Consider the following 17,884-nt stretch of genomic DNA (forward strand, 5'->3'; position numbering starts at 1 on the left):
TACGTGTACAGGTCACCCTGTAAACTCTGAAACATAACGTGAATGTTAGCTATTGCTGGCTAACATGTGCAAGAGAAGGTGAGGTTGCCGTGTGCCAGTGGGAAGGATATGTGGGTGTCTGGAGGGTGGGGCAAAGTTCACCATAGGTGCCTGGCTAATCAACAAGGGTGAGATTAAGAGAAGTTTGTGAAAGGGCCAGTTCCCGCCTGGTCTCCAGTTCCCCTGCCTAATGAGATCTGTGTTTCCTTTCCGGAGTGGGTCCTCCTGGGCGCCCGCTGCCACAAATAGCACAGTGGCAGGCGCAGCTGGCAGTGGAGGGCAGGCAGTGGAGCGGGCATAGCACACATTGCGTTCCCGAGGAGGGGAGCCCTGATGTGCCGGCACCCAGGGGCTTTGTGCATTCCGCCCCGGGAGCTCGGGCGTCACGGCGCGAACAAAGCGGCTTTGCAGGGCGCTCTCCTACTCCTCGCCATTGGCCGCCGGGCCGCGACCTCCCCTTGCGCTGGCAGAGTCCCAGCGCCTTGCGTAGGCACAAAGTCAGCCCCTCACCCCCAGCGCATGGAGTAGGGGCGGGCATGGCTCTTGGGCTGCTGGAGAGGGGTGGGGTTGTGGGGTCGGAGCTGGCGGCGCCTCCCCGAGTCCGTCCGCGTTGCCCTTCACCCTCCTCGTTCCCCCGCCCGCCACACCGCCCTGGCACCTCCCGCCACCTGTTTCCTTGTCCTCCCAGCTCGCCTTCCCCTTCTCCTTATTTTGCATCGTGGGGTTCCAGGGACAAGGTCCTTCCCGGGCCGCCTCCCACCTTACGCACTTCTGAGACTCAAGGGCACCCGGTCTCGGGTCCCGGGTCTAGACCGGCTCATCGCACAGAGTAGCAGAGCCGGGCTCATCGAGGAGGCAGGAGGGGCTCGCCAGCGTGGCACGGGCGCCCGGCGGGAACCTCCACCCGCCCCGCGGCCGCGCGTCCCCGCCTCGAATTCAGCCCCGCCCCGGTGCGCCGGGCTGGAGGGGCGCCGACGCTCAGCGGTGTCCCCTCGGTGACCTTGGACAGTCCCTCCACCTCCCCGGCCTCAGTTTCCCTTGGCTGCAGCGGCCGCGAGGCGCTAGGTGGGAGCCGCCGAGCGCTCCCGGGGCCCCGCCCACCGCGAGCAGCCAATCGGGCGCCGCCCTCCGGGGGGTGTGTCCCGGGGCCGAGGCCGGGGGCCGGGAGGGCGCGCGGGGCGGGCGGGGCTTCCGGGTCGGGCCTCGGGACACTCGCTCGCGCGGACCGGGGCGGGGGGCGGGCCGAGGGGCGGTGCGTGTCGCGGGGGCGCGGCTGGCACGGACGCGCGGAGGCGGCGCCGGGCATGGGCCGTGGACGCGGCGGCCCCGCGGCGGGGGCAGCGGGCGGGGGGGGCGGAGGCGGCCGCTAGCGCCCTGCCCGGCGCCGCCTCCTTCGGCGTTCGCCCCACGGACCGGCAGGCGGCGGACCGCGGCCCAGGTGCCCGGGGGCGGGCGGGTGGGAACGCGCGCGGGGGTCCGCGGTCCGGGCTTCCCCGGTCCCGGGACCCGGAGGGCGGCGGACTGGGGAGGGGCAGGGGCTGGGCGGCGCATGCGCGGGGCCCGGGGTCTCGGGGACTCGGGGTCTCAGGGTCTCAGGGACCCGGGGGCCCGGGGTGAGCGGCAGGGGACCTGAGGGCGAGGAGCGAGGACACACAACGAGGACTCGTGCGAGGGATCTCGGGGCCCAGCTCGGCCTCCCTCCTAGCGCTGGGGGCCTGCCCGGAACCCGAGTCCGCGGCTGTCCCTGGGGTTTGGCGCTGCGCGGAGGTCGGGTCTGGGGACCGCAGCGACTCTAGGTCTTCGGGTTGTCCCCTCGGAGGGAGGGCCCACGGGCGGGGATATCGGGACTTGCCCTTTCCTTGGCGCAGGGGAGCTGGGGCGTCCCCGACTCAGAGGGTGCTTTCCGAGACCTCCAGGGATCCCCGAGGCGAGGAAACCTGGGCCCCGGACAGACCGACCCTGGGCGGGTGCGCCCGGCTGCTGCCGTCGGACGGAGACGCGCGTGTTTGTTCCTCCAGCTGCGACCACCTTTGATTAACGGTTCCCACTTTGCGCCCCAACGCGGCGGGGCGACCCCGGACAGGCTGCGCTGGGCCGGGTGGCTTCTTTGCGGAAGCCGCGCCACGTCGCTCCCGGTCGGGGCCGCTGCGGGTCGGGCGCCCAAGTCTTTCCGGAGTCCCAGGCTGCGCGGCCCGCGTGGTGCGGGTGAAGCTGGAGGGGCGCGGGGTGGTGCCAGTGGAAGTCAGGAGGGTCGGCCCTGCCCCCTCACGCACTCCAACAGGGCACAACTGCACGCCTGTGCTTTCCTGAAGTCTTTTTTAAAAGTTAAAAGAGAGGAAGTGTGCTCCAAGTGTCAGGATTCTTTCCAAGAAAAACCCACAGTTGTCCAATGGCCTGGGCTTCGCGGGACCTCCGGGGCTGCACGCCCACGTCAGCCCCAGCCGCCCCCGCCGACCCCTGCCAGGAAATCAGGGAGGCCCCTCCTCTCCCAGCCTCCTTGGGATAAGGGTGCCCTGGGGAACTGGGTCAGGGCAAGGACACAGGATTTTCCTGGGAAGGACCCTGCGACACCCGTGTCGTTGCGGGGGCAGGGTCAGCATGACTTTCCTCTTCCAAGGTGAAGAGTTGGGGGGCATCCAGAGAACAACCGTAATCACTTCCTCCTTCACCTTCTTACTGCCAGGCTGAAGCTCAGGGCCCTGTCTGCTCTGTGGACTCACAGTTTGTGGCAAGACAAGCTCAGAACTGAGAAGCTGTCACCACAGGTAAATAGAAGGTTTAATGTACTGTTTCCAGATGGAAATATTTAAGTGTTCTCAGTGTTTACTTCTGTTGCACTACAGACCAGCAATCTGGGGGTTATTACTTTGTGATGCAAGCTTAGATACATTTTCAGACTGAAAGTAAGATACATGTGCATGGATTCACTTTTTTTTTTTTTTTTTTTTGAGACGGAGTCTCGCTCTGTCACCCAGGCTGGAGTGCAGTGGCCTGATCTCAGGTCACAGCAACCTCTGCCACTGGGGTTCAAGCGATTCTCTTGCCTCAGCCTCCCAAGTAGCTGGGATTACAGGCGCCTGCCACCACGCCCAGCTAATTTTTGTAGTTTTAGTAGAGACGGGGTTTCACCATCTTAGCCAGGCTGATCTTGAACTCCTGACCTCATGATCCACCTGCCTCGGCCTCCCAAAGTGCTGGGATTACAGGCGTGAGCCACCGTGCCTGGCCTAGGATTCACTTTGAAGTTCTGAGTTATTGTGTGACTTTTGCTAGGAACTTCATTGCTTCATGGCAGGCATGTTTTGTATAATTTAAAACTTGATAACATTAACTTTGAGAAATGTGAGTGCTTAGCAGACCCTTGGGATGTCCACACTGACTGGTACCAAGTAGTGTACTGTCTCTGAGCTGTTTTCATTTTGATTTGAATATTAAGCAGATGGCTTGTTGAGATAGACCCATGCCAGAACATGCCAGGGATAGGCTGAAGAAACGGGCCAGATGATACAAATTTGTGTGGTCACTATCCATGAGAGACCAGAGATACTGGGGCTGATGATGACCTCTGCAACTCTGAAGCAAAAGTAAACTAATTGGCAAGTTGGGTGCGGTGGCTCACTCCTGTAATCCCAGCACTTTGGAAGCTGGGGTGGGCAGATCGCTTGAGGCCAGAAGTTCGAAACCAGCCTGGCCAACATGGTGAAACCCTGTCTCTACAAAAAAATAGAAATATTACCTGGGCATGGTGGCGGACACCTGTAATCCCAGCTACTCAAGAAGCTGAGGCAGGAGAATTGCTTGAGCCTGGGAGGTGAAGGTTTTAGTGAACTGAGATTGTGCCACTGCACTGCAGCCTGGCGCCAGGGCGAGACTCCATCTCAAAAATAAATAGATAAAATAAAATTAATTAACTAATTGACATTAGAAAAAAATGTTTTTTCTTTCTTTTCCCACATCTTTTTTTTTTGTGTGTGACAGAGTTTTGCTCTTGTCACCCAGGCTGGAGTGCAGTGGCGCGATCTTGGCTCACCACAACCTCCGCCTCACAGGTTCAAATGCTACTCCTGCCTCAGCCTCCTGAGTAGCTGGGATTACAGGCAATCACCACCACACCCGGCTAATTTTTGTATTTTTAGTAGAGGCGGGTTTCACCATGTTGGCCGGGCTGGTCTCAAACTCCTGACCTCAGGTGAACCGCCCGCCTTGGCCTCCCAAAGTGCTGAGATTACAGGTGTGAGCCACTGCGCCGGGCTCTTTTCCGACATCTTAAACGTAAAGTAGGAGACATGCCATAATCATCGAATACTGCAGTGGTTTTCATTAGCTCCTGTTTGTCAAACTTATGAACAGAGTTTTAAAAATTGTGTATCAGCCAGGTGCAGTGGCTCACACCTGTAATCTCTGGGAGGCTGAGGTGGGCAGATGACAAGATCAGGAGTTTGAGACCAGCCTGGCCAATATGCTGAAGCCCTGTCTCTACTAAAAATACACAAATTAGCCGGGCATGGTGGCAGGTGCCTGTGGTCCCAGCTACTCAGGAGGCTGAAGCAGGAGAATTGCTTGAACCCGGGAGGTGGAGGTTGCAGTGAGCTGAGATGGCACCACAGCACCCCAGCCTGGGTGACAGAGCAAGACTCCGTCTCCAAAAAAAAAAAAAAAAAAATTGTATGTGAGAGAGAGAGAACTAGACAGAGAAGAAAGAGAAAATGTGTCTTCTTTATAAACTATTTTGTAACTTGCTTTATCGAGTAGGTTATGAAAAATCTTTCTATGTGAAAAACATTTCTGCATCAATTGAAATGTCTATATAATATCCCATTGTGTTTAGATACAATAATATTTAGCCAATCTCTTTATATATGTGTATATATTTAATACAGTCATTCTATAAATATTGACTGAGTAGCTGCTGTGGGCTACTGTCCGCAGTGCTGAACAAGACAAGCATGAATCCATGAAACTGATTTTCATACCAGAAAATAAAAAAGAAACTTAAAGATAATCCTCATCATGGTAAAAGATGAAGAACCTATTTTTGCAGGGACATCTTACTCTTTAGTAATTGGTGGCCAGTGTTCTTTTTCTTGCGTGCTGTTTTGGAGAGCCCGTTTTTTAAATAAATATTTAAGTAGCCTGGGTGCAGTGGCTCATGCCTATGATTTCAGCACTTTGTGAGGCCGAAGGGGATGGATTGCTTGAGCCCAGGAGTTCAAGACCAGCCTGGGCAACCTGGCGAAACACTGCCTCTTCTAAAAATACAAAAATTAGCCAGGTGTAGTGGCATGTGCCTGTGGCCCCATCTACTTGGGAGGCTGAGGTGGGAGGATCCCTTGAGCCTGAGAAGTGGAGGTTGCAGTGGCTGAGATGGCACCACTGCACTCCGGCCTGGGTAACAGAGTGAGACCTGGTCTCAAAAAAAAATAAATATTTATGTAGTCATCTTTAAGCAGTCTTTTTAATTTTATTTATTTATTTATTTTTGAGACAGGGTCTGGCTGTGTCACCTAGGCTAGAGCGCAGGTGCACAATCATGGCCTATTGCAGCCTCAACCTCCCTGGGCTCAGGTGATCCTCCCACCTCAGCCTCCCAAGCAGCTAGGACCACAGGCACACGCCACCAGGCCTGACTAATTTTTGTATTTTTTGCAGAGATGGGGTCTTGCTATGTTGTTCAGACCTGTCTCAAACTCCTGGGCTCAAGCCATCCTCCTGCCTCAGCCTCCCATAGTGCTGGGACTACAGCCATGAACCACTGCACCCGGCATAAGTGGTCTTTCTTTAAAAAAACAAAAAACAAAAAACAAAAACACATTAAAATATGTATTTGCTCATTATAAATATATTTGAAACATGCCAATTTTTCTTCTCTTTTTTTGCTCTATTGGTTTCTGTGTGTGGATGGATATATTTTTAATGGCAAATAGGATGAGTGTCTTCACTTCCAAGTAGTCAGTGTTTTTCTTTAATGTTTGTACTAATTTTGTCACATTGCAGTTAGAGGTTGTGGCCTGTCTAATTTCTGCTTTTTTGGAACTTGAGAGTCTCTGTTTTTATTTGTTTTTGGTAGCTTGGCATAGAGTCCATTTTTCTTTTCTTTCCTTTTTTTTTTTTTTTTTTTTGAGACGGACTTTAGCTGTTGTTGCCCAGGCTGGCGTGCAATGGTGCAATCTCAGCTCACTGCAACCTCCGCCTCCTGGGTTCAAGCGATTCTCCTGCCTCAGCCTCCCAAGTAGCTGGGACTACAGGTGCCCACCACCACACCCGGCTATTTTTTGTATTTTTAGTAGAGACGGGGTTTTGCCATGTTGGCCAGGCTGGTCTCGAACTCCTGACCTCAGGTGATCCACCCGCCTCGGCCTCCCAAAGTGCTGGGATTACAGGTGTGAGCCACTGCGCCCAGCTGTAGATACTTTTTAAAAAGATATAGTTTCTGATTATGGGGCAGAAATGTGCTATGTCTGTCATCTCAGCCTTATGAATTGCACAGAATAAGCTAGACCACCTTTAAGGCCGTGTCATTAGGGAAACTTGGGCAAAGAATTTACATTTTCAACTTGGTGATAAGATGGGTTTAAGGTAAGAATCAAATAGGAGAAAGCCTTAGCTGTTCCAGTGGCCCATGTTTAAAAGAACGTGCTCCTTTTTCCAAGTATTTCTGCCGCTTGCATGCACTGAGCTTCTATGGAAAGGAGCACCATGCAGGCATATTTTCCAGACAGGACCGGATTTGCTCATTACTCAGAGTTGTGTGCATTCTTTGCTTTTAGGATATTTAATTAGCATCTTTTAATAGTGATATTATGGTGTCTTAAAAGTTTATGCATTTGAAAAGAAAAGAACTTACTCCTTGCTAGGTCTCACCCTATCATGGTTATCTTTGCAGCTGAGCTGCGTTTGTTTTGAGGCTCACATATGGTAAAAGTGGTTGGAAATTTGGAAATTTTGCTGTGTATCTGCAAAGCAGCTTGATATAGTGGAAAAGGTATTAGGTCATTAATCATGAGATTTGGATTCTAGCCCCTTAGCTGCTGCCTGCCAGGCCTGGAGACCTTTGTTCCCTTCTTTAAACTGCTGCTTTCTCATCAGAAAATGAAGTTCCTCTCCATACCACCTCTCTGAAGGGTTGTGAAGCTCGAAGTGGCAGCTTAAAAAACTGCCCATCTCAGGAGGTGTCTTAAGAAGGAGGACATACCGCTGGCTGCTGCATTTCTCACTTAGCCAGGTCTGATACCTGTGTTGTTTTCACTGTGGCCATTTTAGGATTTTTCAAAGGCTTTCAGAAAGCAACATGCTACTACATACCCCTTATATACCAAAATTGGTTTTCATTTTGGAATATACAAGTGAGAGTTCTCCACCAGTACAATAAAGTTGTTACAAGTGGTTCCTATGTGTTTGTTTTTGTTTTTGTTTTGAGACAGAGTCTCGCTCTGTCACCCAGGCTGGAGTGCAGTGGCACAATCTTGGCTCACTGCAACCTCCGCCTCTCGGGTTCAAGCAATTCTCCCGCCTCAGCCTCCCAAGTAGCTGGGATTACAGGCACCCACCACCACGCCCAGCTAATTTGTGTATTTTTAGTAGAGATGGGGTTTCACCATGTTGGCCAGGCTGGTTTTGAACTTCTGACCTCAGGTGATCCACCCGCTTCAGCCTCCCAAAGTCTCAGGATTATAGGCGGGCGTGAGCCACCACACCCGGCCTCCTGTGTGTTTTGAAGGTGATTGTGACCTCAGGTTTTGGCAGGGCTATAACTCCATGGCATACCTGGACCAGGCCTCTTCATCCTGAAGAGGGATCTGCTGAAATGCAGGCCCAGTGAATCTCCCCGTGCCCGGACACAGTTCCGTCAAGCCAGGACCCGGTGCTGCCTGCACCCCTGTTCCTGTTAGTCTGACTGTCCTCACTGAGTCTAACTCCTTGAGGGCAGAGAGGATGTCTTATTTATTTCTGCCCCGCTAGACGTGTAAACTGAGTAGGTACTTGTAAATGTTCATTGAATAAGTTCATGATTAATATAATTTAATTCAAGAAGAATGTATTGATGGGCTGCTGTGGTCACCACAGTACTGAGATGTAGGTGGGAGCTGGCTGAACGGGGGGGGCACCTAAACAGGGGTGCAGACAGCAGCACCTACGGATGATGGCCCGCTCCATCCCACCGCAGTGAAATTGCCCCAGGCCTCTGCAGCTTCCCCCACACCTAGACTGAGAGAGAGCTCTTCTTCCTTCTGTAGGGAGCAGGTGTTTCCTCCAGATGTCCAATATGTACTTCCCATTACAGCGGTGTTAGGAAGGTGAGGGCTGCCACTGAAATGGTCCTCTTCGTAATCATCACTAGGTTTGGGGTATATTATGGATTAAATAGAATTTTTGTAAGATGACCTGAGGATCTATTTAAATAAAATCCTGTTTCTTTCTGCAAGATCATGGATTTAAATTCAAAACAACTGACTTCATAGGGAAGGGGTATGGTGAAAGGGAAGTGAGTTGGGCAGCACTGATATTTAACAAGGTGAGGGTCCTTCTCCTGCTGTGACTGTGACGTTAAAATATTCCCAGGAGAAACTGGAGAAAACTCAGATGAAATATCGTCTGTGTTCCAGGAGGCAGGACTCATCGGAATGCTTTTATTTTGCTCCATTTTAAGAGATTTGCAGATAAAGAGGAGTGAAGATTTCTATTCAGATTTACTTGCTTTATACTTATAACTTATAGACCACAAGCCAACCTTCGAAAGAGCATCATTTTGTTAGGAAGGCAAATACAGAAGGACTAATGGCTTCCAAGATTATGAGCTTCATCGCAATGGTTTGAGATGAGGCTATAGCAAAGCAGAATATTGAAGCTCCCCCGCCCCCTTTCATTTTTCATTTTTCATTTTTAAGAGTGAGCGAGGCCAGGCATGCAGGCTCATGCCTGTAATCCCAGCACTTTGGGAGGCCGAGGTGGGCAGATCACAGGGTCAGGAGTTTGAGACCAGCCTGGCCATCATGGTGAAACCCTGTCTCTACTAAATATACAAAAATTAGCCAGGCATGGTATCAGGTGCCTGTAATCCCAGCTACTCGGGAGGCTGAGGCAGGAAAATTGCTTGAACCCAGGAGTCGGAGGTTGCAGTGAGCTGAGATCGCACCACTGCACATCTCAGAAAAAAAGAGAGTGAGGCCCCAAGTTTTTTTGCATCCATTTGTAACTGAATACGTCTGCGGTTATGTGATAACCACGCCAAGGTGACAAATTGCCAAGTTTCAGTAAAAGAGACCCTGTTATTCAGAGGTTGACACGTGGATATGTCCCTTTCTAAGAAGTTCGTGGTCAGCTTTACATGAGTATTTAAATGCTTGTTTATAATTCAGCAATATGGCTTGTAAATTACAGATTGCCAATCAAGTGACATGCAAATCTTGGTGATCTGAAACAAGTTTTCTTCTATTATCTATGGGAGAAATGGTAATAGGGATGTTTAAATGGGATGAATTTTTTGAAGCATTTTCAGGCAGTTTTCCACATGGAACAAAATAACATCAAGTGGGCTGCTAACATGAGGAACATATTGCCCTCTGCCTAGGATTATGAGTAAATTTGATAAATTCTAGACTGCAGTCTCATTTTAGCTCATTTTATGAGACAGCTTGACAACTGGGATAGTGTCTCTTTTTTTGTTGTTGGGGGTGTTGAGGCTGGAGTCTCGCTCTGCTGCCCAGGCTGGAGTGCACTGGCGCGATCTCGGCTCACTGCAACCTCTGCCTCCCGGGTTCCAGTGATTCTCCTACCTCAGCCTCCTGAGTAGCTGGGATTATAGGCACGTGCCACCACGCCCGGCTAATTTTTGTATTTTTTAGTAGAGACGGGCTTTCACCATGTTGGCCAGGCTGGGTCTCAAACTCCTGACCTGAAGTGATCCGCCCACCTCAGTCACCCTAAGTGCTGGGATTACAGGCATGAGCCACCACACCCGGCTTCTGTTTTTCTATCTGTGCATTGGGGATGAAATGAACACAAATGATGTTTAAAGAAAAAAATGTTCAGAGAAGTTAGAAATTTGCTTTCAATTGGAATCATCTCTTAGTATGTGAAAGTTTTTTTTATAATAGAAACAAGCAGGGCAGTATTTGACCTGTTGACAGTGTCCTTGGACCTTACAATTTGTGAAGCAGAGGATTTTGCTTGAGTTGTACGATTGTCGTTTTTTTTCCCCCACTTTGACAAATGTTACAGAACCTGTCACCAGATACAGGCAAGGGAGGTTGGGCTTCCCATCTCTGCGCGGCTCCCCTGTGATTCACAAGCAAGCAATCTGAAGTGCGCAAAAGTTTAGAACGCGATTTTCATTCTCTTCTTTCCTTAGAAAAACTCCCTTTGTAGACAGCCTTTTCCAGAAAGGAAGGCACTCAATTGTTGTAATATTCAAATCATAAAAATAAGCCCAGTCTAGTCTATTCAGCAAGGTGTTCTGAAAGAGGGAATTTTTTAAGTTCAATTATGCGAAGATCCTGAAGGTGGGACTCAAAGGAGAGGGCTATCCTGGGAAGAAGGCTTTGGAAAATGAGAGGCATGAAGGGGAGAGGGTATTTAAATGTGTCTGAAGCCAAGGATCCTTGAGAGAAAAAGCTGGCACTAACGGGGTTCAAAGAACTTGCGTGACGAGTGATGACTAGTGACACCGAGGGTGGGTTGTGGGTGCCTAGTGAATTCCTCCAAAGCCAAGAGAGAGGTTTCCAGACCCAGGGAAGGAGGTGTGTACACCCAGAAGTAGTGTAGGGACAGAGATTCCGATCACAAGCTGTGAGTGGAAGACGCCGACCACCGCTGCAGCAGCCTGAAAACCACAGTCTGGAACCGCCAGCGATGGGCTGGGAAGTGCGGATCCAGGGCTGGTGCACTGAACCCAGAGGAGCAGGCTCCCATTCCCAGCTAAGGGTGGCAGCCGGCGGGGATCTTTCCAGGAGAAAGCTACAAGTGGAAGCTTTCAATTCAGAGCAGTAGCAATGTCTTCAAAGTCCCAGGCTTCACGTGGGAACAGAGAATATGAAGAGTATTTAGCAGGATGCCAATGTAAGAAATCTATATTGGTGTTTGTTTGTTTGTTTGTTTTTGAGATGGAGTCTCGTTCTGTCACCCAGGCCGGAGTGCAGTGGTGCGATCTCAGTTCACTGCAATCTCTGCCTCTGGGGTTCAAGCGATTCTCCTGCCTCAGCCTCCTACGTAGCTGGTACTACAGGCACGCGCCACCATGCCTGGCTAAATTTTTGTATTTTTAGTAGAGATGGGGTTTCACCACGTTGGCCAGGCTGGTCTCAAACTCCTGACCTCACAATCCGCCCGCTGCAGCCTCCCAAAGTGCTGGGATTACAGGCGTGAGCCACCGCACCTGGCCCAATATTGTTTGTTTATTTATTTATTGACAGGGTCTCACTCTGTCGCCAGGCTGGAGTGCAGTGGCGCGATCTCAGCTCACTGCAACCTCCACCTCTCTGGCTCAAGCAATCCTCCCACCTCAGCCTCCTGAGCAGCTGGGACTACAGGTGCACACCACCACACCCAGCTAGATTTTGTGTTTTTTTGTAGAGATGGGGTTTAGCCATGTTTAGCTAGTCTCAAACTCCTGGGCTCAAGTGATCTGTCTGCCTCGGCCTCCCAAAATGCTGGGATTACAGATGTGATTCATCATGTCCAGCCCAGTATTTTTCTTTCTCTCTGGAAACCAAAAATTATTGGCTTTTTTTCCTGCTGCATTCCCTTTACTTAGATGAATCTAGCAAGGTTAGCTGTTAGTGTCTAGGTCAGAAGTCTAAGTGAAAGTGAATATTTAACCACACTCAAGCACAGCTGACGATCTTTAATAGTAATAGAGGTATAAGACTTAAAAGAAACAAGAACCCAGAGGGAAAATATGGCCATGGATGCAGAGAAAACCATGGCAGCTTCCATGGACTCATAAAAAGAGCTCAAAACCTAGGAAGTGGACGGAGACTCTTTTTGGAATGAATGAATTCAAATGTGGGCTTTCTTAGTAGATTAAATCATTTTCTAGAAGGAATTTCAGAAGGATGTATGCCCAATTATGGTATCAGGTCTGTTGTAGACTCTTCAGGGAGGAAGCCTCTGAAAGACAAGAAGGCACAATTAAAAATTAGAATTCAGGTGAGTGGATCACGAGGTCAAGAGATCGAGACCAGCCTGGCCAACATGGTGAAACCCCGTCTCTACTAAAAATACAAAATTTAGCTGGGCGTGGTATGGCTGTAGTCCCAGCTACATGGGAGGCTGAAGCAGGAGAATCGCTTGAACCCGGGAGGCAGAGGCTGCAGTGAGCCGAGATCCTGCCACTGCACTCCAGCCTGGCAACAGCGAGACTCCGTCTCAAAAATAATAAGTAAATAAATAAATAAATAAAAATTAGAACTCAGAAAAGGAATTAATTTCTTCTGAGAGAAAAAAAGATGAGATTCTAGCCTAAGGTGTAACACATCCATCCACCAGGTATCATTTTTATACATGTGAAGTTAAATCACCAAAGGACCAGGTGAGCAGATGTGGACTTTCCAACTGTGTGTGTGCGCCTTCCTCAGAGCCCTCAGCGGTGTTCCCTTTTCCGCGCTAGCGTTTGATCCCTGCGCTTTTCTGGATGCCCCCACCCCCTCTGGCTCCACGAGGCCCCCTGTACCTCGCCATCACTCTTGTGAGCTTGAAACCTGTCACCCACCCGCCTTCCAGATGTCACCTGGGCCCTCCCGGAGGCCCTCGTGCTCAGTGTGTCTGATTCTGAGCTGTCCTGCATTTTCGCCTCCCCTCACCCTGGCTACCCTTTTCGGTCTGAGTTGCCAGCCTCCTGGCAGGGCTGGGGTGGGGGACATCAAAGGCAGGACAAGGTGCAGGGTCCTCACCCACCACTTAGCAGCTCTCAGATGCAGAGAGATTTTTCAGCTGGCCTGTGGCTCAGTTTCCCTCAGCTACAAGAGGGGTGCATGCTAGGGTTTCTCTGGATTGCTGCACCTGGCAGGTAGTGTGAGCTTGGTAGGTGCTTCCTTGCTTATCATTGCCTCTCCCATCTTAATGTTGTCCCGTCCATCCAATGTTTATGGGATGAGAGGTTGATAGGAGGGCATGGCCCTGACATTCCAGGGACTGACCGACACGCTGTCTACACAAGCCCCTTCTGGTTCTTCTCGTGTACTGGGCGTGCCGGAGACACACTCCCTTACCCTCATACCCCGCCACACCCCTGTGACCTCTACCTTTGAGACCTCAGCTTAAACTCACTCTGAGGGAAGGCTCCCTGAATCACCTGCCGGGGTTGTATGCTGATGCAGGTACTTGTAACACCTGGTGCTTTTCCTCCGATGCACTCAGGCAGTGTTTATTCAAGTGATGGCTTGGTGACAGTGGCTCTCCCTGAGACCCCGTGAGGCCAGAATCCTCGGCTCATCACTCATGGTTGAACCCGGAGCCTCTTGCCGGTAGGTGCTTCAGGACTGGCTCTGGGAGCCTGCGGCTCCTGCCAGGTACCCACCGCTTGAGATTCCTCAAGTCTTCAATGCCACCTCCTTCCTGAAGCCTTCCTTGCTGCTCCCCCAAACTAGAGGCAGGAGTTTTGTCCTTCAGATAACCTATGGCATTTGAGTCACTCTGATTGGACAAATTCTGCCTTCACTTGAGCAGCTATTAGGGGCATACATCAGTCATTCATTCCTCAGTTCATTTATTTATTCAGCAAATATTTACTGAGCACGTACTGCGTGCCAGGCGCTGTCCTGCTGTGGAAAACAGCAGGCATGATTCCCTGCCACTATTAACCACTGCATCGCATAACTGGCAGACTCCCAGCTTCAAGGAGAGGCACGGAGGGAAACTGAGAGCAGCCTGCAGAGGGGAAAGTGCGGGGACAGAGGGTCACAGGGGTCGCTGGGGCGTGTGTGCAGCACCTGCCAGTGAATGGAATGTGTGGCTCCAGATGTGGTTGTCTTTAAACTTCAGAATTTCCTTTCACTAAAGAACCAAGTCCAGGGAGAGGAAAGAGTGAATACAAATTATCCAAGAAACTCGAGAGCTCATTTTAGTTCTCCTGATTATGATCTTAAAGGCATTAAGTGCTCAAGTTAAACTCCTTTTGACCCACATAGGTTAGCAGAATTTAAATCCTAGGTGATAATTAACTCTAATCATACATCTAATGACCTATATTGAAGACACACTGCCTGCTTAGTTATGGCTTCAGCCTTTGCTCTGTCACTGGTAGTTCAGCCTGAAAAGCAGATGAGCCCACATGCTCACAATTCCACCACAGTCACGTAAGCGGGAAGAGCAGGCTCCTGGCTGTGGCGAGCTTGACTCCATTTGGTTTGATAGAAATGAGAGGCAGATGATTCCCTAGACAAATGCAGGCCTTTCTCGAAGCCCCTTTCCCAGGGCGATGTGACATGAGTGGTCTGTGCCTTCCAGGGCAGCCACGTCCTGCTTCGCCCAGCCAGGGTGTTGGGGAGGGAGACAGCCACATCCTGCCCGGGGCTCCTGGGTGCCGCTGCATCAAGTGAGAGCAGGGCTGGCTCCCTGATGTCCTTGGAGAAGTCGCCCACACTGCTTTCCCCCGTGGGAGTGACAAGGATGTGTCCTGCCAGCCTTCCATGGCTGACTCCCCACTCTATTAATTCCCAAGAAACCAGGCCATGGAGATGGGTTTGAGGGTTTGTATTGGTGTTTTTTAAAGTCAGGTTGGCCGAGTGCAGTGGCTCATGCCTGTAATGCCAGCACTTTGGGAGGCTGAGGCGGGCGGATCACATGAGGTCAGGAGTTCAAGACCAGCCTGTCCAACATGGTGAAACCTTGTCTCTACTAAAACTACAAAAAAATTACCTGGGTGTGGTGGTGGGTGCCTGTAATCCCAGCTACTCAGGAGACTGAGGCAGGAGAACCCCTTGAACTAGGGAGGCTGCAGTGAGCCGAGATCGCGCCACTCCAGCCTGGGTGACAAGAATGAGATTCTGCCTCAAAATAAATAAATAAAGTTGGGTTTATTAAGATATAATTTACATACAGTAATTTTTTTTTTTTTTTGAGACAGAGTTTCACTCTTGTTGCCCAGGCTGGAGTGCAATGGCATGATCTCGCCTCACTGCAACCTCCACCTCCCGGGTTCAAGCGATTCTCCTGCCTCAGCCTCCCAAGTAGCTGGGATTACAGGCATGCGCCACCACGCCCAGCTAATTTTCGTATCTTTAGTAGAGATGGGGTTTCGCCATGTTGGCCAGGTTGGTCTCGAGCTCCTGACCTCAGGTGATCCACCCACCTTGGCCTCCCAAAGTGCTGAGATTACAGGCGTGAGCCACCGTGCCTGGCCTAAAATTCATTTTTTTAGGCACACAGTTTTATGAGTTTTGAAAACATGCAGTCCCGTCTCCTGGGCATTCTCAGCTGCTGGGAGCTGTGTGCATTCCTGGGCTTGCAGTCCCCTTTCGCTGTTGGAAGCAGCCGCGTGGGTAGAGTCCTCTCGCGTCTGATCTCTAACCTCGCCTTCACCACCTCGCTTCTGCCATTTCTTCTGCTGCATCTCTCTGACTCCAGCCAGAGAAATTCTCTGCTTTTAAGAGCTCAGGTGATCAGACTGGGCCCACCTGGATCACCCAGGGTGCTCTCCCCTCCCAGAGCCTGTACCCGCACCTGTGTACCGGGGCTGCCATAACAAAGTTCCATGAACTGGGTAGCTTAAACAACAGGCATTTATTCCCTCTTCAGAAGGACAGCAGTTCACAATCAAGGTGTCAGCACAGCCGCACTCCCTACAAAGGCTCTGGGTAGCCTCCTTCCTTGCCTTTTCTGGCTTCTGGTTGTGGCTGTCAGTTGTTGGCTCTCCTTGGCTTGTGGCCACATCCCTCCGAGCTCTGCCTTCATCTTCATGTGGCCCGCTCCCTGTGTGTCTGTGTCTGGATCCAAATTTCCTTTTCATAAGGGCACCAGTCATACTGGCTTAGGGCCTAACCCACTCCATGAACTCATCTCAACTGCTCACATCTGCGGTGACCCTGTTTCCAAACAAGCTCATAATCTGAGGTATGGGGAGGGGTAGGACTTCAACACATCTTTTGAGGGGACACAAGTCATCCCACAGTAGCACCCTCTATTAAATCTGTAGAGCCCCTTTTGCATATAGGATAACACATCCACCAGCCCCAGGATTGGGGAGTGGACATCTTTGGGGGCCATGATCTGGCTTCCATGCGAGGAAGCCCACAGTCTAGTGGCAACTCACATTTGCTCAGTGAAGTGTGGTGCATGGAGGTAACTGAGTATGGCCTGTTCATGCCCAAATGTGAGGAGCTGGTCAGCATCTAGCTGTGTCAATCAAGGATGGCTATGTAACACCCAGGATGAGCAGGTGTGCCTAGTTGCCCGGGACCTTAGGCAGCTGGCGTAGGGCCGGAGTGCTGGCCTCATGCCATGGGTGAGCATGTAGGGGAGTGATACATCTGACACATAGCGTGCGAGTGGCTGAGTGTGGCAGCTGCCTCCTTTTCCCTGCATTAGGATGGTGTTGGAGGGGAAAGCTGTGATCATGGCTGCCCAGGGTCCAAGTGAGTGGAAGGGTGCTGGGAGTACCTGGAGGCAGCAGGCCTCATGGGACTATCACAGCTCGGTGCACTGTTTATGGGAGGGAAGGCTGTCATGACTGCACCCCATTCCCCCTGCCCCTGCGCAGAGGCCCTCCCTGACCACCTTATTTATACTTTCAGCCCTTCCTTCTACCTGTCACTATGTAGTACATGCTTTCTTCTTCTTCTTCTTCTTTTTTTTTTTTTTGAGACAGAGCCTCATTCTGTCGCCCAGGCTGGAGTACAGTGGTGTGATCTCGGCTCACTGCAACCTCCACCTCCTGGGTACAAGCCATTCTCCTGCCTCAGCCTCCTGAGTAGCTGAGATTACAGGCGTCCGCCACCATGCCTTGCTAATTTTTGTATTTTTAGTCGAGACGGAGTTTTGCTATGTTGGCCAAGCTGGTCTTGAACTCCTGACCTCAGGTGATCCGCCAGCCTCAGCCTCCCAAAGTGCTGGGATTACAGGCATGAGCCACTGCGCCCGGCCGGTACATGCTTTCTTGATTTGTCTGTTTCCCACCTGTCTCCCCTCCCTAGAATGGCGACTCCATGACGACAGAGATGTTTCTCTGTTTTCTACATGGCTGCACCCTCAGCTGCTAAAAGGTGGCCCAGCATAGGAGGTATTTAATGAAGCCTTCCTCTCCACTTAAATCTATACTCTTGTGCTTATTAAAAGGTGACAGTTTTCTGTTTGAAAATTTTATTAGTGTTTTAATGAGAAAGTTATTATTTGGGTAATGTCTGAATATGAGGAAAACATTAAGGATAGAAATGTAATTGTTTTCCTATTTCAGTCTATGGATTTTATTGAAGATTACAGAATTACTTCTTTGTAGCTATGGAAGTAAAAAAATAATGAGACAAGTAGCTATTTCAAAATGTAGGGCTGATAAATTTGGGATGATTTGAGAACGTTAAGATGGGGAACTCCATTTATTTTTTAAATTTTTATTTATTCTCATTTGTTTATTTATTTATTTATTTGAGACAGAGTTTCGCTCTGTTGCCCAGGCTAGAGTGCAGTGCCATGATCTCGGCTCACTGCAACCTCCGCCTCCTGGGTACAAGTGCTTCTCCCATATTAGCCTCCCGAGGAGCTGGGACTACAGGCGCCTGCCACCACACCTGGCTAATTTTTGTATTTTTAGTAGAGATGGGATTTGGCCATGTTGGCCAGGCTGGTCTCAAACTCCTGACCGCAGGTGATCCGCCTGCCCTTGGCCTCCCAAAGTGCTGGGATTACAGGTGTGAGC

At 50.8% G+C, this 17,884-nt stretch overlaps 1 protein-coding gene across 1 annotated transcript in view; it reads left to right on the forward strand.

Annotated features, from left to right (window-relative positions):
- The first annotated feature begins 1,361 nt into the window (after window positions 1–1,361).
- The window catches only part of PPARA (peroxisome proliferator activated receptor alpha), a 99,985-nt gene continuing 83,462 nt past the window's right edge, over window positions 1,362–17,884 (forward strand). The window contains exons 1-2 of the mRNA XM_003779575.5: window positions 1,362–1,477; window positions 2,723–2,804. The gene's annotated coding sequence lies outside the window, so the exon portion shown is untranslated. The remainder of the gene's footprint in view (window positions 1,478–2,722; window positions 2,805–17,884) is intronic.

The sequence above is a fragment of the Pongo abelii genome, chromosome 23, assembly GCF_028885655.2.
Source record: "Pongo abelii isolate AG06213 chromosome 23, NHGRI_mPonAbe1-v2.0_pri, whole genome shotgun sequence".
NCBI lineage: Eukaryota > Metazoa > Chordata > Mammalia > Primates > Hominidae > Pongo > Pongo abelii.